The 12,251-nt window shown below is 45.6% G+C and overlaps 2 long non-coding RNA genes and 1 other non-coding gene across 3 annotated transcripts; 1 reads left to right on the plus strand and 2 right to left on the minus strand.

The window, feature by feature from the left end:
• The first annotated feature begins 296 nt into the window (after window positions 1-296).
• Window positions 297-11,650, plus strand: LOC129143742 (uncharacterized). Its single transcript, XR_008547556.2, has 2 exons — window positions 297-399; window positions 9,494-11,650. It is a non-coding gene; the product is annotated as an uncharacterized LOC129143742 (long non-coding RNA).
• On the minus strand, window positions 8,562-10,248 carry DANCR (differentiation antagonizing non-protein coding RNA). The gene is made up of 3 exons (NR_131911.1): window positions 10,175-10,248; window positions 9,739-9,878; window positions 8,562-9,206 (listed from the first exon to the last, which is right to left on the minus strand). It is a non-coding gene; the product is annotated as a differentiation antagonizing non-protein coding RNA (long non-coding RNA).
• On the minus strand, window positions 9,330-9,451 carry LOC112209114 (small nucleolar RNA SNORA26). Its single transcript, XR_002943781.1, has one exon. It is a non-coding gene; the product is annotated as a small nucleolar RNA SNORA26 (small nucleolar RNA).
• Window positions 11,651-12,251: the final 601 nt, after the last annotated feature.

Raw genomic sequence — 12,251 nt, forward strand, 5'->3', positions numbered from 1 at the left:
CAGAATACCACAGGACATGTCAGAACGTGGGCGTGAAACGGGCCCAAGGGACCACGGGTGAAGGTCTAGGACTCTTCCGGCAGCCTGAGCGCCAGCAGAAGGAACCAAAACTAAGCCAGGCGTTTCCTCTCCTCCTCCCCAGCCTTTCCGCCGAGAAGCAGACCGGCGGAACGCAACGGGGATTCAGGCCTAGGGGTGGGCTTGAGGCCGGAAAAATGGCCAATGGAACGAGAGCTTCTCCGTGCTTAGCCAATTGCATGACCCCCCCCCAGGACCGCCCCCATCCGGTGATTGGCAGACACGTCTCCCAGTGTTGTCGCGGCCTGCTAGGGCTCTCAGAACTCCCGCGAGGGTGCGGGTCTTCCTCCAGCGCTGGGCTACTTGGTCCCGCCCCTCAAGGTATTTCTGCTCCTTGTGTGACAGGGACCCCGGTAGTCCTGCTCCTGCTCTGGACCTGGAGCCAGGAGGTGGCTGGGAGGTGGGCGCGGTGAGGAGGTCTGAGCAGCCGCAGGCTCTGGGCCGCTTCGCCTCGAATCCGGGACCCGCGGGACCCGCAGGACCCGTAGTGCCTGGGGCCGAGGTGGGCGCGGCCCGGGCTCTCATGCTTTCCCTCACGCGCACCTGCCTTTTCCGCGGGGCCCGGGGCGGCTCCCCTGCCAGTTGGCGGGAGTAACCCGTAGTAGTAAAGCGCGACTGGATTAGGCCCTGTGTATTGAAGGGTTTGCGATCTTGAAAGGAACATTTGCATTTAAAACAGTGGGCAAACTTGTTTGTGGTCCTGTTGGTAACACACTTTTAGGGGGTGCAGTACAGTATGTTACCATACTTGGGGGATTAGCCGCCGTAGTTAAATGGTGGGTTCCTGTTGTTCCCAGCCCATTTCTAGCTAATTTAAAGAGAGTTTAAATAGGATAAGGTCCCGTTTACATCTTCCAGTGCCTTTCTAATACAAATATTTTAAGCAGCCCTATCAGCCTCCCCAAAAGGTAAAGGAGATTCCCCCAGTAAAGGCACATGACAATATGTATTGAATTCTTTTTTTTTTTTTTTTTTTTAAAGACGGTGTCGCTCTGTCGCCCAGGCTGGAGTGCAGTGGCGCGATCTCGGCTCACTGCAACCTCTACCTCCCGAGTTCAAGCGATCATCCCACCTCAGCCTCCCAAGTAGCTGGGATTACAGGCGCCAGCCACCACGCCCGGCTAATTTTTGTATATTTTGTAGAGACGGGGTTTCACCATGTTGGCCAGGCTGGTCTTGAACTCCTGACCTCAGGTGATCCGCCGGAATCGGCCTCCCAAAGTGCTGGGATTACAGGTGTGAGCTACCACGCCCGGCCTGTATTGAATTCTTGAATTTAGCAAACACCACAAAATTATCTTAAAGTAGCCTGTACTTAATACCATAAGAAAGACCAGCCTGAGTCTGTTTTCCCTGAAAGCAAAGCACTGAAAAAATCGTGCAATCGGGAAGAGAATACAAAATACTGTAGATACCTGAGTCTTCAGTATACAGCCAAGTGGCAATATACATGTTATTAGGATGTATTTTTAAGTCTTAGGTTCTTTCGGGGTGGGACAGTGCCGACTACATATAATTAAAGTATTTCATATATCATTTTCCTATTAATTGGACAAGAAAAATCTGATTTATTTTCGACCCTTTTGTAGGTGGGAAAATAGCAGGTTAAGATGATATAGCACTGAAATCTTTATCAGCTTCTCCAAAGATTATTTGTACTCATCTGTTGAAATATTTACCAATTTTTCTTTGTGTAGTTTGTGAAATTGCTGGAATAGGTTATGTTTCAGCTGGCTACAACAGAGCTTTTAAGGTTGCCAACTAACTTTCTTAGATGTGAATAGAGTTATTCTTTTGTTGACCTAAAAATTGTTGACTGTTAGAGCAAAGAATTCATATTAAATTTTGTGTAAAGTTAAATATGTCAGTGAGACACCTGAAACAGACTATTTTGGTATATTGCATTTGAACCTCCCTATCAATAGCAATCCAAAAACCATAATTCCAATCTGGCTATTTCTGAATATACAGCCAAGACAAGTGGCAATTAGAACTGTTAAAAGTAGTTTCTGGCTGGGTCCAGTGGCTCACCCCTGTAATCCCAGAACTTTGGGAGGCTGAGGCAGGAGGATCACTTGAGCCCGTGAGTTCAAGACAGGCCTGGGCAACATAGGGAGACCCCCCCACCTCTATAAAAAACAACAATAACAAAATTAGCCAGGTCTGGTGGTACACATGTGTGGTCCCACCTACTCAGGAGGCTGAGGTGGGAGGATCGCTTGAGCCTAGGGTACCAAGGCTGCAGTGAACTATGATTGTTCCACTATACTCCATCCAGCCTGGGTGACAGAGGAAGACCCTGTCACAAAAGAGAAACAAAAAAAAAGTAGTTTCCGGTGATGACATATCAAGAGCAAGAATTTTTGACTGGCACAAAAGGTTTAAAGAAGGTAAGGATGATACCCATGGTGATGTGCAAAGCGGTCATCCAGTCACCCACAGAATCCAATTAAATGCTGACAGCCAGAAATTCGGTTTTCTCAAATAGCCAATTAACTATGAGAAAAAATAGCAGAAAAGTTTCATTCTGTAAGAAAACTTGCAGCTGATGAAAGCTTCTAGGAAGATTTTTATCTCCTGCTTTTGTGGCTGAAGATCTCATGGAGGCCAAACCAAAATAGGGCTAAGCAGGAGCCTGCAGCTTGGGTGTGTATTCAGGGCATGATCCTGTTTTGTTCATTGGTCTTGGAGAAATTTCAGACTGCAACAAGCTGAGCATCTTCAAAGATTTTTTCACAGGCTTTTGTAGGTACATGACTTAAACAGTGTGAAACTTGTAGAGCTGGATATGACCAAAAAAAGAGGATGGAACCAGAAGTTTATTAGGAGGAACAAACTGTTATCTCACAGTAAGGAACTAACTGTAGGAGAATTTCTACCTTATTTCTTCAAAGTGAGCTCATCAGGTTACCTGCAGGGTAAGCAGTTAAACCTTCAACAGGGAGCTAGCAATTGTTATTCTGTATGGACACATCTCAGAAGTAGTCTGAGACTGGCCATACTTGGGCAGAAATATTTAACTTGTAATAATGAAACTTCTTTTGGGAGTGGAAGATGGAGCTCAGATGTTGGAAACAGGGATTCAATTAAGAAAGAAAAAGCAATGAAGAATTGTGGGCAGTTGAAGCATTAAATAAAAATATACTGTTCTCGCAGGGCGTGGTGGCTCACACCTGTAATCCCAGCACTTTGGGAGGCTAAGGCGGGCGGATCACGAGGTCAGGAGATTGAGACCATCCTGGCTAACACGGTGAAACCCTGTCACTACTAAAAATACAAAAAATTAGCCAGGCGTGGTGGCGGGCGCCTGTAGTCCCAGCTACTCTAGAGGCTGAGGCAGGACAATGGCGTGAACCTGGGAGGTGGAGCTTGCAGTGAATCGAGATCATGCCACTGCACTCTAGCCTGGGAGACAGAGCAAGACTCCACCTCAAAAAAAAAAGAAAAAAAAAAAAATATATATATATACACACACACACACACACATACTGTTCTCTTTCACTCTTCCCACCCACCAAAAAGTGAGGACCTGATTATGTTCAGAATCTCACAATACTTTGTTCTTTAAATAATCTAAATTTCACTTTTAAATGGATTTTTATATATAAACTGTTCATCTCTAGGATTTAGAATAAAGGGCAAATAGGGTTCAGTTTGATCCTTTCATCATGAGAATGAGATTCTATAGTTTGAGAAGTTTCAAAGGGTATTAACAAGTAAACAATATATACAATCTTTTCAAGTGACTGAGTTTTGACCTTCATATGCTATGTTTCAGCTCTACAGCATTCATTAAAGGAAAGCTTGAATTACTTGAATATTCGTGAGCCCACGAATAGCCTCAAGTACATCATGGTCCAGTCAAATGATGGTTTTGCTCAAACACTTTAATAAAAAAGCATTAGTAATTCATGTCAGTTGATATAGATAAGGTATTCTTACACAGAATAGGTGAAAAATGGTTTCACACAGAAGAAATTTTGATACACCTAGAAAATGTAAAGGATTTCAGATAGTATTTTTGTCAATTAACATGTTAGTTTAGGGAGCTAGGTGAACCATGTGTTATTACATCACATAATAAATTTGAGTTCAATATGAACTTCTCATTAAAAAACTTAGGTTCTTTGCCCCAATTTCCTTCTCAGTCTCTAGTATAGTGCTGTTTAAGTGTAGTATCCCGTAATTCAGAATTAGTATTATTGCAACCTAGTGGCAAGGACTTAAGTCAGAGCCTTGTGGTAGCTGACCCTGGGAAGACTGGTTTCATTAGTCATACTACTTTTCTGGAGTCAGGGTCTTGCTGTTGCCCAGGCTGGAGTGCAGTGAGTCATGTCTCACTGCAGCCTTGAACTTGTGGGCTCAAGCCATCCTCCCTCCTCAGCCTCCCAAGTAGATTAGATGACTGTGCCCAGCTAAGTTTTTGGCTTTTCGTAGAGATGGGGTCTTGCTTTGTTGCTCAGGCTGGTCTCGAACTCCTGGCCTCAAGCAGTCCCCATGCCTCAGCCTCCCAAAGAGCTGGGATTACAGGCTGTGCCTAGCCGATATATATATATATATTTTTTTTTTTTAAAGGACACTAGTACTATTATGTCCTTTTAAGTCCTCTTTTACATCTCATGTTTCATACACCAAAAACACCTAATAGGCTGACAGATGCTCCCTTTGTGCCAAATTTTGAGAACCTTCTCTTGCCGAGATTCAAGTTTACATTTCTTAAAACACAAACCAAAACTGAGGTTTATGAAAACATTATCTCACTTTAGCAGTTTGTATTACCTCCAGGACACTGCTGGCTGAAGCTGTACAGCCCGCAGGGCAAAAATTATAATTAGAATGCTTTTCCTATTGTCTTAATTTGCTTCAGTTATTGAATTTTTAAAATGTGGTGTCTTGTGCTGTATAAATACAAGTGTGCATAAGTGACTTTCCAATAAACCATAAATTGATTCCTTACTTTTCACAATGCTTTATTAGGAGGTATGTGCTGACCCCACATATTTTAGCCACATGCACATGCTCATGTATCTCAAGATTAAAGTCTAAATACATTTTAAATTCATGGTTATACCTTTAAAAAATGGGCCGGGCGCGGTGGCTCATGCCTGTAATCCCAGCACTTTGGGAGGCTGAGGCAGGTGCATCACAAGGTCAGGAGATCGAAACCACCCTGGCTAACACGGTGAAAACCCGTCTCTACTAAAAATACAAAAAAGTAGCCGGGCGTGGTGGTGGGCGCCTGTAGTCCCAGCTCTCAGGAGGCTGAGGCAGGAGAACAGCATGAACCCAGGAGGCGGAGCTTGCAGTGAGCCAAGATCGCGCCACTGCACTCCAGCCTGGGCAACAGAGTGAGACTCTCTCAAAAAAATAAAATAAAAAGAACTAATGAATATATATAGGATCTACTCCCAACCACCCACACGGCACTAATAAAAACAATGGAGGCAGGCTGAGGTGGTGGGGTTCTTGCCCCAGCTATATTTGTGATCTTAGAGGCTGCTGTAACAAATTACAACTTGGTGGCTTAAAACAGCAATTTATTCTCAGTTCTGAAGGCCAGAAGTCAGAAATCAGTTTCACTGAGCCAAATCAAATGATGCTCTTCAGGAGGCTCTGATGGGGAATGTGTTCCTTGGCATCTCCCAGCTCCTGGGGGCTGCCTCACTCTGATCTTCAAGGCCAGCATCTTCCAATCTGCTGTGTGTGGATCTCCCTCAGCCTCCCTCTCATGAGGGAACTTGTGATCGCATTTAGGGCCCACTAGGATTATCCAAGGTAATCTCCCCATCCTGAGATCCTTAATCTAATTATATTAATATCTGCAAATAAGGTAACATTTACAGGTTCGAGAGATTAGGCCTGATTATCTCGGGAGGCGGTCATTCAGACTACACTGTCTTTCCAGGTTCTGACAGGTTTTCTCTTCTGAAAAGTTGGTTGATTCATGCAATGTCTACAACAGTACTGCTAATAAAACCCTGCAGTAATGGAAATGTTTTCTATCTGTGCTGCCCCTAGCCACATGTGGCTTTTGAGCCATGGACGTGTTACAGGGCCTCTGCCCAAGTAACTCAAGGGGCAAAGGACCACCACCAGGACTCCGTGGAGTGCTTTGTGAAACCAGTGGTTATTCTTGACAACTATTTGCTAGAGCCTTCAGACTTTTAACACAGTTTTTACACCTTTCATCTTGACAGTACCTAGAAAACATTGCCATTCTCTTGGCCCACTTCACTGGACCACTGTTCTGACAGAACTTGCTAGGGCCTTTTAAGGCTCTGGGGTTGTTTTCTGTATATTGATGTTCTATGTCTGTGCTGCCCCTAGCCACATGCAGCTATTGAATATCTGAAATGTCAAAACCAACCATATCCACTGATTTTTGTATACTTGCTCACTGATTCTCATGATACCTAGAATAGTACTTGGCCCATAGTTAATGCTCCATTAAAAGAACATTAGAGCTATTCCTGTATTATGTAAATACTAAATATCAGTTCCAATTTTAGTAGATGTGCTGCCGAAACACACACAGTACTAAATATCAGTATTGTCATTTTGTTCTTACATTATGACTATACGGTGTTATAAAAATGATTAAATAGTACTACCAACTAATATATCATTTGCTGAGTACTTACTACTTACCAAGTAGTCTGATGTACCACATATAACTCATTTTAATTACTTGTTAATAGAACCTAACACTAAGTGGTTTAAGATCACACATAGAGATTTGAACCTAGGCTCAACATTATGCGGCCCTTAGAAGGGGACTGTAAGCCACTTACCTACAAAAGGTCAAGCACCTGACTAGACCCTCTGTAATATGGTGGGAACTAAGGTGGACTTTACAGAATGGAGAGAAGCAGAGGCAGTTAGGTAAGTTTGCATGCGATGCGCAATGTAGTTCTGATGCTACAGGGCCATTACAGGGTGCTAAAGAAAATCAAGAACACATAGAAGGGCTGATGGTGGTCAGAGAAAAGTAAGGTTAAGAGCAGTAAAGTGTAAGGCAATAGGGAGCATTCCAATTTAATTAAAACATTCAGAGCCCCGCAGGCCAGAGCACGTTGCCATTTTACCATAGTTTGAAAATAACCAACTTTCCACTACTACAGACATAAAGTCCTCCCCTCCTTAAGGGCACTTCTCTACAGCTTCACTGCTTCTCCAAACCTTTAAACACAACTATCCTCAGGGCCTTTGCACTAGTTTTCCCTCTGCCTAGAATGCTCTTCCCTCAACTATATATAAGGCCATGGCATCTCCCTCAGCTCTTCCATGTTGAGTGAGGCCTCCCTTGCCGGCCATGTTAAGTCATCTCCCTTTCCTTACCCCCTTAGCAATTATAGCCAGCTAACACATTAGTTGAATGTATTTTTTGTACTAGTCTGTTCTCACATTGCTGTAAAGAACTGAGACTGGGTAATTTATAAAGAAAAGGTTTGTCTCATGGTTCAGCAGGCTGCACAGGGAGCATGGCTGCTGAGGCTTCAGGAAACTTACAATCATGGGGTATGTCTAACAGGAAGCACATGGCCAGAGTAGGAGGAAGGGGAGGTGCCACACTTTAAACTCTGCCATTCTTCTGCCTCTGCCTTGAGATAACATGTGCACAATTGCATAACCTTTATTTTTATTAATTTTTCTTTTCAGGCTGGAGCACGGTGACAAGATCATGGCTCAGTGCAGTCTCAACCTCTTGGGCTCAAGCAATCCTTCTGCCTCATTTTTTGTAGAGACGAGGTCTTACTATGTTGCCCAAGATAGTCTTAACTCCTGACCTCAAGTGATCCCCCTGCCTTGGCCTTCCCAAGTGCTGGGATTACAGGCATGAGCCACTGCCCCAGCCACACTACACATCTAAACAACCAGATCTCATGAGAACTCACTATCACAAGGAACAGCAAGAGGGAAATCCACCCTTTTCATCCAATCACGTCCCACCAGGCCCCTCCTCTAACATCGGGATTACAATTCAACATTATCCAAACTTGTGAGCAATTACCTAAATTTATGAGGCTAGACTTTACAATATGGAACATAAAAGTTTAGATAAAAAGGTAAGAACAATGCTATGAAATAAGAACGACTCCAAGATAAATATTAATACTTGCTACATAGACACACACAAAAAAACAGAATATGCTGACAGATACTCCTTTTGTGCCAAATTTTGTGAACCTTCTTAGGCTCAATGCAATGAAATAATATGAAGAGTTTATATTCTTAACAGCCCGACTGTGGTCCTTTCCTAGTTTGGTTGAAATAATTCTTAACTGTTACACCAGGACACCAAATCTCAAGAGACAAGTGACTTTCCAGAAGTCACATTGCCTAAAAGTTATACATGTGAAGCCTCTCATTCAGAGATACTCACAGGTGATGAAACTTGAGTTATCCCTAATCCATTTCTTTACCTGTGAAATGGGAGTATAGAATCTGTAAGGTTAGCCGAGAGAAAAGACAAGAGACCCAAGGTCAGGCCAAGTAAGTTTATTAACCTGCCAGGCTGCTCCACCAGTCAGAGGTGGCAGCCCTGAGCTTACAAAATGAGGGGTTTATATGCGGGAGAGAGACCCTGGGGTTGTTAGTCAATTAACTTTACCACATATAATCTCATGACCGGCTTACAATATATTATCTTGTGAAAATAGGAATTTACAAGGGGGTGTAATCCACGTTTCTCATGACCTCCCCCGTGCCACCTGGAGGGCTTCGGTGTAGCAAGTCTGGTGACCCTGCTATAGCGCCTAGATAACGGTTCAGGAATGCAGCTGCAGAGTATTCAGGGTAAGGGTCAGCTGCATTGAGTTAGCGGGGGCGGAGTGGTCCTGGGGCAGCCTGTCCCTAACAGAATCCACCTCCAAGTTGTGACAATTAAATGAAAAGGTTGAAAAGGTGAACATGAAGCACCTGCTACACTGCCCTGTTGCCACCAGCATTGTCACTGCTCTAGCTCCTGTGGCACTGCACGGACACGTGGTTGCTGCAAGTTAGTACGCATATTTGGCCTTATTAGAGGCACTTTCCTATTGTAACTGAAGGGATAGTTGGCTTAAGTCAATTGAAATACCAGCAACAGGACATTCCAGCTTCAAAGGCTTGTGCCTGTAGTTGTCAACCTATAGAAAGAAAAGTTTTAAAATGACGTTTTAACCAAAGAAAACTGAAATGTATTGCTTGTTCTATAAACTGTAAAGAAAATCACAAAGGCGCTCAAGTTGTAACGAAATTTTTTCTGGTTCAGTTGTGACTCCAGACAGGATCCAAAGAGGAGCTTTCCAGTCTCTTCTCTGGGTTTTATGGAGACTTACTTTACCCTTCTGTGTTAGCCTCTTAAAGCACTGGGTCAACCTTAAAAGGGCACAGGAAAGGGTGCTTTGTGATTTTTTTTCTTTGATTTTTACAGGGTTCACTACTATTTTCCGCGTTGCTCTCAATACCTCGTGGATCTCTGCTTCTCTAAGTCTGAAACCACACTAGAAACAGCTGTTTTGTTTGGTGAGCCCCTACATGGATGTTTCCTTCCAGTTAAGGGGAGCCGGATTCGGACCTTGGCGACAAACAGACGCCGGGGAACCCTCCGGTCCCACTGGCCACGTGCTCCAGGCTGACTCATTCCTCCCCCCACCCCGCTCAAGGCTAGGAACATACCTGCGCTAAGAACTGAGGCAGCTGCACTTCCGCAGACGTAAGAGACGAACTCCTGGGGCTCAAGGTCGGCTGGGGTTGGGTTCCTGTCGCCGCACGCGTGGCCCGCCCGAAACCCGCTACAAAGTAGTGGCGCGTCAGCCCTGGGGAAGCAAAGCGCAAAATTGTTACGGTGCCCAGACCTGCGCCGGGAACCTCCGGCTGTTTCGCTGGGCGCGGCGCCTGTGCCTCGCGCAGCCCCGGGACGGGCACGGCCGCCCGCCCCCCGGGCCGCCGAGAGCTGCTCTACCCCTCCGTTCTGGCCGCCGGGAGCAGAGGAGCTCGAGGCGGGCAAAGCTCGTGGGGACACCGGGCGAGCCCAGCCCCTGATCGGACCCGCGGGCCGGCCGGGCGCCCTCCCCGCGGGAGACCGAAAGCCGAAGACTGGAGATGCACTCACCACGCAACTCCAGCTGACAAAGAGGCCTGCGACCTGCGACGGGCGCACAAACCAGAGAGGCGGCGCGGGGCGGGGAGGGAAGCAGGAGGGTCGCGGGGCCCGCAGCCAATCCCGGGAAGACTCTGGGCAAGGGCGGGGCGCGCAGCCGATCCCTGGAGAGTTCGGGGAGCTCAGCCAATCCCGGGAAGATCCTGAGCGGGGCGGGGTGGAGGGCCGCGGCACGCACAGCCAATCCCGGATGGGGTGGGACGGGCCCGGCCATTGGCTGTGGGTGTCCGGGGCCGGCCTAGGTGTGGCTCATGCGGTAGCACGGGGATAAGCCATGTCTGCGCGCGGAGCATCCTTCTCTGAATTAGATTTTTCAGGCTACCTACCAATCCCCGGCGTTGGTGATTTTGGCGCTCTTGGGCCCTAGACCCTTCCTCGGGTGCCCTTCTGGAGAGGGCATCGAGGTTACTCCAGGGTTGGCCTAAGGCCCTGAGATTCCCTTTCCTAAAGCCACACTAATCCGGTGTGTGTTCATCATCTGTGTCCGCCTAAACCGTAAGCTTAAAGAGAAGCCACGACCATGTCTTGTTCAACAAACTCACTCCCGTGGCCTCTCCTAAAGCTAGAAGGACGACCTCCTTTCCTCATGCTCCCTCTTTATTCATTTACAGAGTCCAATAAGTAGACCATAATCAGTTGGAGGGTAGGAGTTGGGGAGGTTGAGAAGGCAACCATAGCAATCTCAAGGTAACAGGCTCAAACTTGGCAAACAAATAAGTAGAAGAAAATTGGAGTATATGCTAAAAGGAGAACTTCTATTGCTGTTTCACGTACTTACCATCTGCTAACAAATCTAATCCTCAAAATATATTTAATCATCTCCAAATTATAGATGGGGAAATAATTATGTTATGTAACTTGCCCAAAGTCACAGAGCAGCTAGCCAGTGGTAGATCCAGGATTTGAACTCAAGCAGCCTGAAGGCAGAGCCCCTCAAACAACATGCTACCTAGCCTTTCCCCAGGTATTGGGGGTGGAGCAGGAAGGGAAACCAAAAAATAGCCTACACTTGGTTAACAGATCAAGACAGGCAGCTCTGGTGGGGTGTGGCTTTGTAAACAGAAAGAACAACTCGTCCAGAGCCCCAAGGTAAAACAGGAAAGGGCTTTACCTGTTTAAGGACTCCCAGAAATGGAACTTAAGGAGCAGAGTGGCCTGAGATGAGAATGGCTTGGGGCCAGACCATGCAGGAAACCCTGGAAGAGTTGTTTTGTTTTGTTTTGTTTTTGAGATGGAGTCTCGCTCTGTTGCCCAGACTGGAGTGTAGTGGCACGATCTTGGCTCACTGCAGCCTCCGCCTCCCAAGTTCAAACTATTCTCGTCTCGGCCTCCCGGGTAGTTGGGATTACAGGCATGCACCACCATGCCTGGTTAATTTTTGTATTTGTGAAAGAGTTTATACTTTGTGCTAAGAATGATGGAAAGCTGTTCAAGTGTTTTGTTTGTTTGTTTGTTTGTTGTGTGTGTGTGTGTGTGTTTTAACAGGGGAATGATAGGATCTGATGTAGGGTGTGGTTTCGGGTGTGATTAAGGTGGTTTTGGTGGGAAGAAGAAGTTGAGTAAAATTTACCAGTAAACCCTAGCACCTAGTCATCATGCAGATATTCATAGGATCTTGTTGAAACTGGAGAGTGAATACCAGTTTGTTGTCCCTTCACCTTTCTCAAGAGTCTTCCAAACATATCTCTAGTTGGAATCTGTTCTTTTTATAGTCCCTTTGGATAGCTGAGAGATATTAACTTTCCTTTAACTATGGCAATGAATGTGGTCAGGCAACATGGGAAAATATAGGAAAAGAGAAGTAAATCTCCTTAGTAAAGAGACTAATGCAGGAATTCAGCAGCAACCTAGCAGGGGCTGGGGGTAGTTGTGCAGAATGTCTTCCCTTCTCCCCAAATCAGGGGATAAAAATGGGAAGGAATTATGAAAGAATTATATTTGTGTTTGATTTAAGAGAAATTCACCTTAATCTGAAGGCTTCACATTTCTGGCCAAATACCTCAATTCAATGAACTTACAAACAGTTCAT

The sequence above is a fragment of the Pan troglodytes genome, chromosome 3 (genome assembly GCF_028858775.2).
Source record: "Pan troglodytes isolate AG18354 chromosome 3, NHGRI_mPanTro3-v2.0_pri, whole genome shotgun sequence".
In the NCBI taxonomy this organism is placed as follows: domain Eukaryota; kingdom Metazoa; phylum Chordata; class Mammalia; order Primates; family Hominidae; genus Pan; species Pan troglodytes.